This window comes from Saimiri boliviensis, chromosome Y (genome assembly GCF_048565385.1).
Source record: "Saimiri boliviensis isolate mSaiBol1 chromosome Y, mSaiBol1.pri, whole genome shotgun sequence".
Lineage (NCBI taxonomy): Eukaryota > Metazoa > Chordata > Mammalia > Primates > Cebidae > Saimiri > Saimiri boliviensis.
The window spans coordinates 8235305-8250265 of record NC_133471.1 but is presented as its reverse complement, the minus strand read 5'-3'; the positions used below and the strand labels follow the sequence as shown (position 1 = coordinate 8250265).

Below are 14961 nucleotides of genomic sequence, written 5' to 3'. Positions count from 1 at the left end.
CATTATTATGTACTCGTGTTTATAAATAAATTGAAAAAGATTATATTCTTTAAAATTTTAATTAGATTGTTTTAATGTTTTCTCAGGTAACTAAAGAACTCTGTTTATGGTGTGTTATCACATTAAAGTACTTGCTATGAAAAAAAAAAAATGCCTTTTGTTCTTCCTGGCCAACTCAAACAATTTTCCATGACTGAACATGCATGCCATTACATTTGGTGATAATTCTGAATTTTAGGGGGAGCTATATATGGGGACTTACACAGTAGCAACCATTGCAAAGCTGAAATGGAATGCCAATTTAGAAAATCAGTTGATTTAGCAGACGATGTAGTATGAAAATAATGTCAAAAATCACAAAACAAAGATTTTGATATGACTGTACACCACAGTCAAGTAAGCAATGAGCATTATGTATCCTTTAATTGTTCAAAAGTTGGTAGGATGAGTGAGATCACTGGTATAAATTTGATGATGAAGATGTAACAGAATTTGAAATGTACGATGATAAAGAAAAAAAGTCAATGTTTTAGGGGAGACTACAAAAATGTATTTGCTTACACCCTGAAAGGCAAGTCATACAGAGGGCAGAAGAGGTGGTGAAATGCTTACAGATCTTTCTTTTATAAACAAATGGACATGATAAATGAAGATGATAAGATGATAAGTTCTGTATTGTGGATAACTCTTCCAAGACCACATCACATTATTATGTCACCAGCCACTGAGAGAAATGCATAAGGAAAAAATGTGAGGTTTAAATTCGGAGGTGACAGGACAAAAACGGGTGACTTCTTGGTTGCTTTATGAAGTGTCATGAATGATAGAAAAGAGACTGCAGAATCAAAGAGGTGTGGTGTTTAGGTGTCTGCTTTTGGGGCAGATTTTTTAATTAGATGCATGCAGAATGTTAGGGTTCTTTGGCAACTTGCTCTGCAGTTCTCATGATCTTGGACATTTCAACCCGCTTCAGCTGGAACTTGATTGCCAAGAATGCTCTCGGGAGGAAGCATGATTTCAAATTAAAAACCCATGTGCAGGAGCTATTCTAGTTTGTAGATAAATAAATGGAAAGTTTTCCTCAAGTCCAAGGTTTTGTTAGGCGTGACAATCCCAAACCGTTCAGAAGATTACAAATTGAGAATGCCCATCGATCCAGAAGCGTTAAAGCATTCGTATGACAATGTGAACATTTCTGAAGGAATAAACATCTTCAAATGGAACACAATGTAAAAGAATCCCTGACTGATAAGTTGGAACACACATAAATCTTGCTTAAATTTTGTGGTATGCTTTTGTTACCTTATCAAATGAATATTGTAGGATCTAGAAAATAATTTAGTTTCGCTTGCTTCCATTGATCAGTCTTTTGCTTGTGGCGTTAAACATCTAATTATATCTTGAAATGGCAGTATAGTTCATGGTATCTAAAAGTTGGCAGGCTTAACAAAACTCATTTTTTACTAAGTTTCCAGTCTTCTGCATTTAATGCCACTAACAAGTTGCTTTGTAACAATCTTGTGGTTTATTATGCAAATGATAGTTTGTGGTAACTGGTCCAGTTTTATGGAAAACAGATTTTTAAGTTAGAGTGGTTAACAAGAAAGATGATTACTATATCTCCTGTGATGTGTGCTTATTATGCAAATGAAAATTTGTGGTTATTGGTCCAGTTTCATGGAAAACAGATTTTTAAATTAGAGTGGTTAACAAGAAAGATGATTACTATATCTCCTGTGATGTGTGCTCTTTGAAAGGAGTGACAGCAGACTACAAACCAAATAAGATATACCATGCCTCTACAGAACCATAAAAACTTGGTAGCTTCTTTATTGTAAAACCTATTCAAGATCCTACAGTAAGAGTGACACATTCACAAAGATTTGCATTAATGAAAACTATACAGGAAAACTTTCTAAGGATTTGTGTTGATTGTATTGATATTTAGTAAATTTTTGGGTTTTACATACTTACAGAAAAGTCTATTTTAAAGTGATTATTTATAAGACCAAAATCTAGAGTTTCAAAAACCTAAAAATAAATAAAATTTATACATAACTGAATACAACACAGTTGAAAGTATTTGCAGTTTGTGAAATAACTGCGGACACAGACACTGTTTATTTAAACCCTGCTCAAGGTAATGTTTTAGATTAGCTGTAAAAAAAATGCATTTGGGTTTTAGGATTCCTTACATGGCATTAACATGTGTTTAGTCTCTTTCTTCAGTATTCTTTTACCTTTTTTTCATGAAATCATCAGGCTTACCTTATGTGAATGTTGTTGCCTTTTTGCTTTAATTATTTTAAAGTGAAACACTTAAGATATCTTTATCTTACAATAGTAGTTCCTAATATATGGAAATATAGGAGAGAAATTTTTATATAGTCTTTTCATACTATGTGAAATGTAGTAATTATTTTTTTTACTCAAGCTTTAGGTTAAAACATGGGGTACTGAAGTGGTAAGATAGCCACTAATAGTCTCAACTAACAAAAATTTTTTTTAAAGAAAGAGCTCAAATGCCCATGGTCTTTACTCCTGCCACCCTGCCTTCTCTCCTCCAGTCTGCACTGATGGCCTCATGGGAAGTTTCTTATAATTGGTTGACAGAGAAAAAGAAGACTAGGGCATGGTTCACTGATGGTTTTGCACAATACATAGCTATCAACCAAAAGTGGACAGATGCAGCCCTACAGCCTTTTTCTAGGACATTCCCTGAAGGACAGCAGTGAAGAGAAATTCTCCCAGTGAGCAGAATTCCTGCTTCACCTTCTCCTGTGAGTAAAATTTTCAGAGACTCACCAGAAGTTGAGCAGATGCCAGAGCCATGCTTATACAACCTATTGAACTGTGAGCCAATCAAACCTCTTTTCTTTCATATATATCCCAGGCTCAGGCATTTTTATAAGCATGCATGAAGGGCCTAGTATATATACCTTCATCTATACTGAAGTCCAAATATCTCCTGTTGATTGTTTCTCTGGAGAATTCAGACTAATCCAAGCACAATACTAATGCCCCAGTACTTCCTATCACTAATCCTGAGGAGGTGTCTTCCTGCTTCCACAGAGTCATGGGTGGGCTCTGAGGCTCGGCAACGTGTCTGGGTAAGGATGTAAGTGAAACAGAAATGCCAACCGAGCTTCTCTGAGTGATCAGCTCAGCTTTGTAGGATGGCTTTGCTGATGGTTAATTTTTTTCTCTGATCAAATGCCAGCTACTGGAGATAGAAACAGAATAGTACCACCACTATTTACACACTGGTTGCAGTGTACACTTAAAAATGGTTAAGTGTAATCCAAATTATATAGTCATTACACATTTCACGCCTCTATTAAAACATCAAATGTACCTCCTAGTAAACTCAGGGTGTCCATTAGTTGCTCACCAAATACCAACACCATCAAGGAGAACATCAGCTGCTTCTCCTTGGACCTGGGTACGATTCAGCAAGTGTGCACATATGTGTACAGAGAAGAACGAACTTAAAAAAAAGCAGATAGATGTGTATTTCCCATATTTGGCACTCATAACAGCAGGAAAACAAACAGTTTTTTCAGAGGAGACCCTCAAGAGGAAGGACAGGCAAATATAGAAGCAAACTACTTGGCCACTGGGTTTGAGAAACTGAAGTGTCACTGCAGTTTCAGCAACTATGATGATTTAAAGCATGATTATAGAAATTCAATGTGTATGCTTTAGCAGAAATGAAGTAGGCATAAAAAATCCTGAATGTTCCCCAAACAAGTAACCGAAAAATGAGATGAAATATGCCAGTTGCCCTGATTTGGTCACTATACATTGTATCCATATATCAAAATACAGGAACTCCACAAATATATAAAATTATGTCACTTTCTTCTTAAATGAATTTCTATTTATAGTGTTAAATTGGAAGATTTTGGAGCTCTGATAGTAAAGGAAGAGGGCAGAAAAGCCAGTGTGGTAAAGACAATGGAAGAAGGATGGTGTTTGGGATACTTAAGAGCAGTAATGGTGAAAACTTGCCTGTGGTAGGAAATCTCTCCACTTCACCTAAATGCCTGACATCAACATTAAGATATCTTGAGTTGATACAGAGGTGATCAAAAAGACTTCTGCCTTTAGCTATCTGGAGAGCTCAGGGACAAAGGCAAGGTGTAGGATCTGTAGTTCTTATGAGGGCCAGCACTGAGACTCCACTGAGATAAAACTACTCTTACCCTCCACATTTATGCCCTTCCTTGATGGTGAAAGGCCCAAAAATCCAAAAGATAAACAGGGACAGATGTAGGGTTGAGAGAGACAATGCGGAGCTGGGAAGAGGATTTTCTTCCATAGCTATTCTCAGGCAAATGATTTTTAAAAATAGAGGTAGAGGTAACAGGAGAACTACCTAATGTAGGTGACAGGGGGGTGGATGCAGCAAATCACTTTGGCATGTGTATACCTATGTAAAAATCCTTCACCATCTGTACATGTACCCCACAACTTAAAGTATAATAATAGAAAAAGAAAAGTAGATGTGGAAGGTCTTAAGGCACCGACAATTTTCATTACAGCAAAACTTTATGTCCCTCTTACAAGGAGAGCAATAGTTATATAAATTTTGCCAGAGTGTGAAAGCATCAAGTGAGATGGTATAAGACAAAGACCAGCAAAAACATATCTTTTAAGCAGCTAAAATATATACTTAAATAATAAATGGCAAATAATATAGTAACTTTTGCACCAACTTAATAACAGTTAACTCCATGTGCAACACATGCTAAGTACCAAGTACTAAGCACATGACACAATCTTTTGTATCTACTTTAAACATAAGAAATTTGAGAAGCAAAACAACTTAACACAGGTTATATACATTGGCAAAAGTTAGAATTCAGATGTAAGACCTCCAGGTCTAGAATCTCTACTATCTCACAAAATCAACTACAGCAGGTAGTTGGAAGCAGGAATAAAAGTACTAGAACCGCAAACAGATTTAACACATGGAGTAAGAGTAGATCTGCTGTACAGCCTCGCTAGTGTCTTCACTTCTTAGAGGACAAGAAGAAAAGTCAGTAAGTCTGACTTTTGTGAGAATCACTGGATTAAATTTCCTCCATCCGAAACCCCTAGATTCTGAGCATGTTTCTTCAAGGGTGGAGCTAGAGTTTTTGGATTAAGTGTCATCTTAATTTATGAAGCTACAGAAGCCTACTCCTTTCTAATGAAAATAGGATACTGGCCTTTGACAAAACAATTAATATGCCACATTTAGTAATGCTTTATTATGAATTCCAATGTTGAACAGTAGAGAGCAGCAGTAAAAAAAAAAAAAAAAAAAAAAAAAATTCTCAGAAGAAAATAAGACATTTATGCCTGGCTGGGCTCAGCTTTTGTCACAAATAGAAGGAAACTGAACTAGGGTAAAGGGGTCACCAGGAATCAGCAGGTAATGTATCTTATGTAAGGAACCTCAACGTCCTCACTGCTCTCATCAGTGCAGCATGGATCAAGCACCAGAGTCTGCACATGGTGGCCCAGTTTTTGCTTTGACACACGGCTCACAATCTCTGTCATCCTGAGGTCAAAACAGAGAGTCAAAGAGGCAGAAAACAAAAGAGACAAAGAATGTCTAGAAGGAAAATAATCATGAGTGTTACAGCTGAAGAGAAAGATTCCCATCCCACATGGGGCCTTCCCTAGCCTTCCCAACAGCCAACTCACGGCTGATCCAATTGTTCCGTAAGCTTGGTAGCTGGCAGGAAGACAGAATACAGCACTGATACACCCTGTGAAAGCATGGTAATTTCCAGTTTCTGCTCCATCTGGAGAAGGTGTGAAGAAAGTTGGGGAGTAGTGTTAGTGAGACTGACAGCACTGCTTGAGAGTCATCTCTTTACCTTCTGGTTGTATGCCTTGTACATCAAAGCGATCCCACAGTGTCCACTCTTTGTTACAGTACTGAGGAACAAAGGACAGGGGAATAGAACAGGGGTCATCCCATATAGCCCTACCCTTATCACTCAATCTGAAATGTCCAGTCAGACTGATGACAAACTTGTTTTGTTGAAAACTGTCTCACAGGCTAATTTTATAATAATCAAGCCCCTGAAAACTTTAACTGAGAGGATAAAGATGAGAGCTGGCTGTATATACAGAAGTACACACATGTATCCCCTCCCCACATTATACAGTCTCATTAATGGATAATATAACTAGCTTTCATGAATGTGCACCCTACCTGGTGATGGGCTGGGGAAAGGGGTTCAGAGAAGCTGAAGAAGGGCAGGGCCAAATTGATGAAGCTGTTCTTACAGGACTGAAGCTTTCAGTATCCCTGTACCACCTTGTATAGCTCCAGGTACACAAGACCAACAATAGCTGCTGTGGTTCTTGCAATAGCTGGAATGATTTTTCCTGCAATCAGCTTACTCTGTGAGACTGAATTTGAACACCACAGATAGTTACTGAGAGGACTGATCTACAGAATTGTTCAAAAGTGGGAGACTCAAGCTTGGGTAAATGTGGAAGCTTAGGTTTACAGTACCACTACCTTATGCCAGTCTGCAGGGGAAATGTCATAATACTCTGCCAGAAGGTTAGATGCTGCCATAATAAAATCCATATGGAAGTTCCTGTCATGATCCTGTTGTGAGTCAGACGAAGAAAGGACAATTAAAAAAAAAGTCAGAATCTGAGAAGGAAAAGATTTCTCAGCTACTAGGACACACTTCCACTCAGCTACGTGTGGGTCTCCCCAGTTGCCAGAAAACATTTTCCTCCTCTGACCCTCTCTTCCCACCTGTCTTCCCTCCTTCTGTTATCCTAACAAAGGCTCAGGGCAGAGCCATGGTCTGCACATACTCCTGTCCTGCCCAGGGTTTCAAGCCAGCACCTTCTCAAAATCAGTGGGGTACATCTTGAACTCAGCAAGCTTCTCTGGACTAGGAAGCATGGGCTTGAGCTCCTCTATGTGGCTGTCATCTGAAGAAAGGAAGAAAACATTATCAACCCTTTAAGGTTTAAGCCAGTGTCTGACTTAAAGACAGGAGCTCAGAGTAAGGCAGAAATTGCTCAGGCAGATAAAGAATTTGAAAAGTATCTATTTCCCGGGAAACAGTAGAGGAAGCAGAGGTAGAACTGAAAACGCCATCCCAAATCAGAGAAAGAAGCACACAAGTGTGGGGAGCACAAAGGAATAACTCTGCATATACTGAAGAATAGAGAAGAAGACAATGTGGAAAGATGTACACTGTAAGGCTATTCAAAAAAATCAAAATACAGAAGCAATGCAAATGTCCATAGACTAATGAATAAACAAAACGTGGTATGTACAAGCAATGCACCAATACTCTTTATACTTAAGAGGAAATTCTGACACATGTCACAACGTGAACATTATGCTGAGTGAAATAAAACAGTCACAAAAAAGATAAATAACTTATGATTTCAGTTACATGAGAATCCTAATGTAGTAAAACTCATAGAAACAGAAGTTAGATGGTGGTTGCCAGAAAGTGTGGAAAAAGAAAAATGAGATTTAAAAAAAAAATGGGTACAAAGTTCTAATTTTGCAAGATGAAGTTCCAAGTTTGCTACACAACAGTGTAAATATATTTAGCACCACTGAACAGAAAACTGATAAGTAATTAGGATGATACATCTTCATTCTGACAACAATAGAAAGACATAAGGCAAACCAAAATGAGACAGAAACTTGAGAAAGAATGACGTAGAAGACGAGTCATGGTGCAGGAATGTAAGACAAAGAGTTGAGGAAAAAAGATACATAAACAGGAATTGTGGACAAATTCATAGACAAGAAAACAGAGAATAAATATGGTGTGAAATAAGTTGAAGAATACAACCAGAGGGAGACACAGGGACACAACTGGAGAGATAAGAGTATATATGGGGCCGGGCGCGGTGGCTCAAGCCTGTAATCCCAGCACTTTGGGAGGCCGAGGCGGGTGGATCACGAGGTCAAGAGATCAAGACCATCCTGGTCAACATGGTGAAACCCCGTCTCTACTAAAAATACAAAAAATTAGCTGGGCATGGTGGCGCGTGCCTGTAATCCCAGCTACTCAGGAGGCTGAGGCAGGAGAATTGCCTGAACCCAGGAGGCGGAGGTTGCGGTGAGCCGAGATCGTGCCATTGCACTCCAGCCTGGGTAACAAGAGCAAAACTCCGTCTCAAAAAAAAAAAAAAAAAAAAAAAAAAAAAAAAAAAAAAAAAAAGAGTATATATGGAGGATGAAGCAAGGAAAAACACCTGCAGAAGAGGTATCTGAAGAGATATATACATCCAGAAGCAATCTGCAGCGGGAAACATGAGGGGTTATGTATTTGAAAAGGAAGGGACACAGGAAGACACACCACTTCCCCAAATATGCATTCAAAGACATAAATGATAGAGAAAGGAGATAAATATCAAGAGACAGGACACAGAAAAACAGAGGAAAGTAGGAGCTCAAGTTGTCAGAGGAAGATCTCCAAAGGAAGATGGGAGGACAACTGAAGGTCCATAGTAGGATAAATATACACACAGTGAAGTTGGGACTAGATGTATGGATGGGGACACAGGGGAGACAAAGAAGTAGCCAGAAGCTGCTGTGAGACTAAGGGAGAAAGAGCACTGGTAGAGATCATATGTCTTTCTCCCCTGAACAGATTTATAAGAAACAGATGAAAAAAGGCAAACACACACAGGGAAGTAGATGAACTAGTTTTCATAATAGGACGAGTGTGAAGAAGAAAGGAGAGTATTATATCTCCAATATAGGAGGCGAGGCTGAAAGGATGTGCACTGGTAAATCTCCACTCTACAGTCACGTATGACCACCAGTGGCAAAAGACTAATGGGGAGGCTTAGCTAAACAGAGTACAAACTAACTCATGGTCAAATGGCCAAACACATTCACCAACAGAGCCACTGGTGTTCTGCAGCTCCTGGTCAGAAACGTGGATCTGGACACCAGACTTGGGAATAAATCTGGGGACATGCACAGACTGTAGCAATGTAACCACAGCGACTGGGTCCCGAGAGCCTATCAGTCCATAGGTCTGGGCAAACAGATTGGCAGCAGCCATCACATAGTCCAGGTACAGGGGCTAGGAAAAGGAAAAGTAGGGATGGGTGAGCACATCAGTCTTCAAGTGTAGTCTCTACCGACTTCTCATTTACCCACTCCTCACCTAAATCCAGTAGACTCCAGGAAGAAGACTCACATTGCTGACATCAAAGATGAGTGGGTGAGGATGGCGTTTGGAACCAGACCAAAATGGGGCTCCAGAGCTTGTAAGCTGAAAAAATAAAACATTTTATGGGAGTAGGATGGGAGAGAAGAGAGCTCTCTAGCACTTCTCACTTGAGCCTTGAAAGTCTAAGCTCACTATCCCTGGAAACTCAGTTTGTGCAAGAAACACAGCACTTAATCTCTTATGGACTCTCAGGCACTATACTATGTGTAACATCCACAGACAAATTAATGCTCACCAAATTCTTATGAGATAAGCATTATTACCCACTTCATAGATAAGACTCCTGAAGAGCAGCAAAAATATATGACTTGCCCTAGTGTCACACAGAGCTGGCACTTGTGCTCTTAACTCCAAAATTTCTCCCTTGTTGTAATCTCTACAGCTTTACTGGAAATCAGATTTGACTCAGCCTACACCATAGGAGACAGAACAGATGCCAAGTCTCTGGGCTGAAAGAAAAGGAACAGAGCAAAAACAGTTGTCTGCAGAAAGCACTGGCCTTATCACTTTTCTGAAATCCCCCATACCTTAAGGTGCCTGTGACAACTGCCTTAACTAGAATGAACCATGTCAAAAGCCTCCAATAAACTCCACATTTCCAGAAAGTGTATTCTGCCAAATAGATACTGGAAGCATGCTATACCTGGTTGGGAGGAAAGTTGTGCAGCAGCTGCTGGATGTTGTGAGAATACTGGGTGTGCCACTGGTGGTAGGCCCAGGTTACACAATCAGTCCAAGTCTCTGGTCTCCACAGCACCAGGCTGTGCTGCACATTCTCCAGCAACTCCAAGGGTTGGGTGCCTGCCAGCTGCAGTGTCTGCTCTATAAACTTAGGGTTTCTAATGGAAATTTGACACAAAGATCAGGATTATTCAATAGCCTTTGGAGTAGTTTTTATGGAACTAGCACTGTCTTCTTGGAAAGCTAGTTCTTACCCCAACTGGAGTAGAATAGACAGGAAGACACCCCACCTCCCCAAATACGCAAATACACAACTCTGCCCCTGGAATCACCTGCCTCATATGAGGCTCAAGCATTCATTCATTCAGAGTGAGCCTGACTGAATATTAGGGTGGTCAGTAAATTAAACAAGATGCTTTGCCTTGGCTGGCAGGCAAGGGACAGGAAGAGAGGGACTTTTAGTTAGTCACATGAGGTACTGGTTGACATTTTCTGCAGACTGCTTGAAGAGGCTTTCAAATTCATCCCGAGCCCACTATAGGCAGGACAGACAAAATTACAATGGTACACAAAATGGATTTCTGTCGGCATTAGAAATACCGCAAGTAAAACAAAGCAAGCAGGAAGAGACAACTGCTCTGGAAGAATAGAAGTGAAAAGCCTCCCAAATGGGGCTGCCCAAATTTCTCCAGCTTCTCACCTCAAACTTAAAAACCAAAGGCCTTGATCTGCAGGGTGCTTACACAGTATATATGCATGGAAACTTATTTTTAAGATGTCCACTACTCTCTTTAGGTATGATTTGCTCCGGCAAAAAGAAAAAAAAATCACTCTGAAAAGAAAACAAGGATGATTCTCATACAGGTTTTGGGGACTGGGCAGAAAACAGGACAGATAAGGATTGTTGTGCTTATTTTTGCCCTCTGAGCCTTAGAAAGGCAGTCAATACAGTCACTGATGAGGTTGTCTGAAGCACCCTGACAATGGACATTTAGATTTCAATCCAGGTCTGCCACATACAACCTACTTTTGTGACCTAAGGCACAGAGGGTAATATTTCAAAATATACACTGGAACACTAATATATACATCTCATGAAATTTCCATAAAGGAGTGAGCAAATATGTTAATTAAAAGGTATACTGAAAATAGTGCCAAGTACATACCAAGTGCTAAGGCCTTTATAAAAGCCTGTTGAGAGATATTATTGTAATGTGCATTTTACAGCAAGAAATCCGAGACATGGAGAGATTAAGTACAAGGTTATGAAGAAAATCTGTTTTAAAACCCTTTTATGGCCCTCCCTGCATGTTAGGCAGAGAGTAGAATACCACATCCTATTAAAAGCTATGTAGATTCACATATTCAGGTAGGAGAGAGAGAGACAAGAGACAGTGGTGACAACACAAACATAAATGTATTCATTCTGTAACTGCCTGGTTGAAGTGAGAATTAAGACTTTTCTCCCTCTTTTCTTCCCATCTTTATATTCCTCCTAATCATGGAGTCAAACACAACACCAAGACAAATTCTGAAAATGCCATGGTTGTTCTTGGACTAGAAGGGTAGTAAATTAGGATTAGGTGTTCTAGGTGTCAATTATCCAGATGTGTTTATTTTATCTACCTAGGTAATATATGCCCTGTACTGTAACAGAGAAACAGAAACATCTCAATGAGCCAGCTGTTAAACACATTTTGGGCAAAAGTTGGAAAAATACAATTATCTATTCATCTTTTAGAGGTAATTATAAAAACTACACTATAAAGACATTAATTTTGTGCACAAGAACAGCACTGTTTACACAGAATCACATTGCTATTTTGTATATAATGACAAATTAGATTCTATATTTTATAAAGATGTTTTGCCTTGTTTAAAGATGTAAACTGTATATAAAATTGTATAAAGATAAAAATTTTGAAGTACAAGACAAAAAGCAACAAATCACTTTTACAAACTTAAGCTGCTGAGTCTAAAGAAAAGGAAAGAAGTCTGGAGAAAATACACAAGCTATGCTATGGCTTTCAGCATTTAAAGGACAGGCTTGAAGACCCAGAGGCCATCTATCTAGGTGCCTGACTCTCCCACCTTCTGCTGCCTCTAAGGCTGATTACCTGCAGGGTATGCTCAATAGCATTGGGGAAGTTCTTTAGTGTAAAGATGGGGATGGATTTCTCAGGGGGGTCCTGGCTGGAGCTGTAAGTCTCTTTCAAGAAGGGAATCATCAAGAAGGGAATCACCACCTGCACACTGCCCTTGGTGCCCAGTGTTCCAGACTCCAGTAGTGGCTTTTGGTAATACACACAGTGGCTGTCCATTTACAGACCTTGGAGAGGTGGTAGAAGTGGCATTAGAAATGGGAGACAGGCAGGAATATCAGCAACCTGCAATATTCACATTCAAAATTCTGCCCTCATCCTTGCCCACCTCCAAACTCACGGGCATCCACATTTTGTCCAGAGCATTGGCCATACCATCCAGGCTTTGGAAGAAGTCATCATCTTAGATACACTCTGTTTCAGGGCCCACACAATTCTGGTGGCTCATCCCCCTGATGTGTGGATTTAACTGATGCACGGCTGCAGCAGCTGTGTCAGACTTGAATTTCTGAATGCAGATGGGGATACAAAACTGTTAAGCACAAATCGCCTAACAAGGCTATATAAAGCCAACCTGAGAAGACCTAAACTGAGCTCAGAAGGCTGCTGTTTAGAAAAAAAAAAAAGAAAAAAAGAAAAGAAAAGAAAAAGTGGCCTATGAGGATGTTACATGGTTGGGGCTATGACAAATGTGGTTTAAAAACCCAAAACAAAACAAAACAATAAAACACACACAAAAATAAAGCACTGGATCTAGTATCAATTCTTTGACCTATACAGTATCTTCTTTCTTTTTTAAGATGGAGTTTTGCTCTTGTTGCCCATGCTGGAATGCAATGGCACAAACCTCCACTCACTGCAACCTCTTCCCCCCAGGTTCAAGCAATTTTTCCCTGCCTCAGCCTCCTGAGTAGCTAATAGTACAGGCACCTGTCACCATACCCAGCTAATTTTGTATTTTAACTCCCAATCTGAGGTGATCCACCGGCCTCGACCTCCCAACATGTTAGAATTACAGGTGTGAACCAGCACTCTTGGCCCCAACATCTATTTTTTTTTTTTAAGTTAATGACAGCTGAAATTGGGACACATACATCAAAATAAAACCAAGATTTTATTTATACCAAGTGGTACAATAACAAAAAGGATCTCATCAATGCTCAAGCCACATTCCTGTTCTGCTCAAAACTCTCCACTGGCTTCCACTTTCAGTTGGAGTAAAATTAGTGTCTTCCCTTCTATATGAACTCTGTTACTAAACACCACAGGCATATTTCAACCATAGTCTTGTTCAGGTCTTCACCTTTGCCTGGTACACTATTCATTGTGTTCCTCTTATTCTCCTACATTCTCTTAAGTCTTTGCAGAAATGTCAACTTTCAACAAGGCCTTTCTTATCTACACTGCAAAACAATTCCTATGACATTTCCAACTGCCTCTTGGGTTTGTTTTTTATCATTACTACTTTCCGCATTCTAACATCAACTGTATCCCTTGCTATCCTTATTTGCTTATTACATCAGTTGTTAAACAATGGTCTATAAAAGAATCTTGATGGAATACTGGGAAGATGGCCGACTGAGAACAGCTCAGGACTTCAGCTCCCAGTGAAAGTGCAGAGGGTAAGTGGACGCCGCATTTCCAGATGGATTTTTATTGCCCATAGGCAGAGAGGTCGCCAGCGTGGCAGTCCCAGTCGGTGCGGCGGTTTTCGCCCACATGGGGATGATTTGGTCCATGCAGCTGCTTTGACCATGCCCTGTTGCAGCAGTTCTCCATAAAAAAGCCACTGGTCTGGGAGCCCTCTTATCTGGAGAGCCCTGAGAAAGCAGAGTTGCCTGTTCATCTGAATTAGCGAGCCAGGCCAGGAGATTCATAGGCAAAAACACTGCCAGGAGCTGGAGCCACTGTTGGAGCCGACTCAGTGAGTCGCAGCATGGGAGATCCTGGTGCCTTTTCAACAAGTGACTGGAACACTGGGTCATTCAACTTAAAAATAAAAAGAAGACTCTGAGTCAGGGAGCCAGGTGATCAGGCTCGGTGGTCCCATCCCCCACCCCCAACAACAACAACAACAACAACAACAACAACAACAAAAACAGTAATTGAAAACGATCTGGGTTGAGCATTTCACAGCAAACACAGCTGAACCCCAGACTGTCTGGCTCTGTGGGGGAGGGGCGTCCGCCATTAGTGAGACTCTCTACCACTACAGAGGAAGGCAGCCATTGTTTAGGCAACCCACCATTGCCGAGGCAACCTGCCACAACAGAGAGAGTCTGCCATAACAGAAGCAGGGCCACTGTTGCTGAGGCAGTTCTAACTACACCCATATAAACAGGACTGCAGGGAAGAGCACAGGGCAGCTGGGCAGAGCCCACAGCAGCTCAGCAAAGCCTCTGCAAACAGACAGTGGCTAAATGGGCTGCTAGCTCAGTGGGGCAGACCTGAAAGAAAAATCAAAAAGGGCAGTAGCACAATGGAAACTCATAAAGCCCTAACTCTCCGGGACACAGCAACTGGGAACAAAAAGCAGTTTATGAGTTCAGCTGCAGCAGACATAAACGTACATGCCCAGCAGCTCTGAATGAACAATGGAGCTCACAGCTCAGGACTTAAGCCCCAATAAAAGACAGACTGTCGCCTCAAGTAGCTCCCTGACCCCAATAGATCCAAAGACTCACCTTATAAAGGAGAGAATGAACTGACAGTTGGCAAGCATCCTTCTGGGATAAAGATAGTGGAAGAGGAAACTGGTAGCAACCCTTACTGTTCTGCAGCTGCTGCAGGTGAACCCCTGGCAAGCAGGGCCTGGAAAGGACCTCAGCAGTCCTACAGCAGAGGAGTCAGACTGTTAGAAGGAAAGCTTTAAAAAAAAAGAAAAAAGAAGAACTAATTTCAGCATCCATGAAGTAGACGCTCACTCAGAGATCCAATCTGAAAGA

General features: G+C 40.5%; 1 pseudogene; it reads right to left on the bottom strand.

Moving 5' to 3' along the window:
* Positions 1 to 5412: 5412 nt before the first annotated feature.
* Positions 5413 to 13772, bottom strand: LOC141583019 (ubiquitin-like modifier-activating enzyme 1; annotated as a pseudogene).
* Positions 13773 to 14961: the final 1189 nt, after the last annotated feature.